We start from the raw sequence: 2,465 nt of genomic DNA on the forward strand, positions 1-2,465 counted from the left end.
TCTGTTTAGCATGTGACAGAGCAGGATTCATTCCAGACTCCTTCCCACCTCCACCTGCTACTTTCCAAGTTTTTCTTTTTCTTTTTCTCTCTTTTTTATGGAAAAGTATTCTTAGTTACAAATATCGAGAAATATATCCACTAAATATAAATATAAAGATGCTGGTGTACACAAGTCCAGTCAATCATATCTAGTAATGTCCCACAGAAAAAAAAACCTTAGCAAAAAGTAGCATACTTGACGTTTATTTTATTAAGTATGCTTGGTATAGCAAGTATACTACACACTAAAAAATGTTGGGTTATCTCTGTAACCCAATTTCTGAGTTATTGGTGTTGAGTTTAATTTTTGGGTTATTTGTCCAGAGTGTAACCCATTTTCAGGGTTATAGGGCTATGAATGTAACCCAATTCCTGGGTTGTTCAAGTAATTGGGTTATTTTTGTGTGTGTCAAAAAAAAAAACCCAACCTGTTGGGTTAAAATAACCCAAAAAAAGGGGTTCGTCCTTATTTGAACCAGCAGTTGGGTTAAAATTGGGTTATTTTTTAATCCAACTGTTTTTAGTGTGTGGACTCTATTGTCAGTAGGGCAGCTGCTGTGGATACATATGTATGATTTATATTTTCCAATAAAAATATTGCCCTTAGTTAAATCTGGAGCTTGTGTCTAAATAATTAAAACACCATGAACAACTGACGGGGGATATTTAAACCCCTGCTCTCGTCAATCATCAAGTTTTGGTTGGGGTTGTAGGACGCAAAAATCCTCCCCCAGACCGTGACTTGTCATGGACTCGGGAGTGAGGCAAGACACGAAAAAAAATGTTGGTGTATCCCTTTAAAGCTCATCTGGACCACCACCACCCTTCATACCTTTACCTGGCCCATGTGAGGCCAGTTCTAGAGCCCACTGCAAGTGGTACCTAAGAGACCTATTGGCCTCCAACCAACCAGGGGCCTCATGAACCATAAAGTTAAATTTGATTTATCTATCTATCTATCTACCGCCTTGTGGCCCCCTGGTTGGTTGGTTGGAGCTCAGACCATGACAGACTTGTGCTTATCATCCATAACGCTCCTCTACGTTCCGCTACAGCAGCAGATTCATCCCCGATCCCGTCGCTGTGCAGCTCTGAGTTCTTCAGACCATCGAGGTGAAACTGAGAAATATCCACAATCTGTTATTGTAATTTATTCCCATGATGCTCCTCGGAGGAGTCGGCGACTCTTCTGGCAGCAGCATCCCTGGCTCCTCAGGTGGGCGTGCGAGTCGGTAACCATGGCTACAGCGACGCTTATCTGTGTCTCTGAAAGTTTCCCATGATTCAATAATAGGTTTTCAGGTTAGTGTGTCTTTACTAAATCATGTAATTATGACGCAATACTGCAATTTAGTAATGTAACATAATTGTATGTTAATAGCTAAGATTATGGGCTGCCTACACATCTTCATCAAGACATGTAATTATATTTTTCATAGAATGGAGTTGGTATTTAGCCTTTCTTGTGCTATCCTGGTAGCACGGAGCTCTCCATGGTGCTGATCATGATCTTTTATTCCTCTGTTCATCATGTCTTCACATCAACAACCAACTCTAATCCAGTTTTAACCCAATCATAATATAAATTCTAGCACCTTTTAAATGTCATTTTCACTCATTTGCTGATTAGCCACATAACAGAAGCCGAAGGAAGAAGCAGAGTGAAGTTGAAAGACGAGTAGGGAACACTTTGTTTGTGAAATTACATCAGCGATATTGTCACATTTGATCATAACCAGGATAAAGTTTATACAAAAACGATGAAAATCATCATAATCCTTCTACATTTGATCAAAATTTGCTGTGGGAAGCTCGAAGCCTCTGGGCCCAGGAGCATTATGGGAGCTAATGACTTTATTATTGACTCATTTTTCACTGGTGCCCGTAAACAGTTCTAAAAGCAAAACTGGAAGAAGTCTTTAATCTGATACAATGGAAAACATCCCCATCCCATTATATTACTGGTTGTTTGATCTCATTGGTCGGGGCAGATGTCCATCTATGGAGGCAATAACCAAATCACTGTCTGAACGCACATCTCTTATCTTAATTAACAGATACATCCATTTTGTTGCCAGAAAGTTATTCAGAACGGCCCTTTTTACTCACATTGCCTGATAGTCTTCTGGTCAGGATTGTTATGTTGTGTTGCTTGTGCTTGTAGTTTTTGGCGTAGCACTTCCCTTGTAGGAAGAATTCTGGGAATTTGAGGCACCTGGCCACTGATTCTAATACGTAGTACAAACCCAGTGGTGGACAGTAACAGAGTAAATTTACTTGAGTACTGTACTTAAGTACATATCCAGAGGATTTGTACTTTGCTTTTGTATTAGATTTCTTTGGTACTTATTACTCTTACTTGAATACATTTCCAAGACAAAGCTCATCAGTGCAGCTGCTTTCAAAGAGTTCATTCTCAGAAAC

Source organism: Trachurus trachurus (genome assembly GCF_905171665.1).
Source record: "Trachurus trachurus genome assembly, chromosome: 2".
Classification (NCBI taxonomy): Eukaryota; Metazoa; Chordata; class Actinopteri; order Carangiformes; family Carangidae; genus Trachurus; species Trachurus trachurus.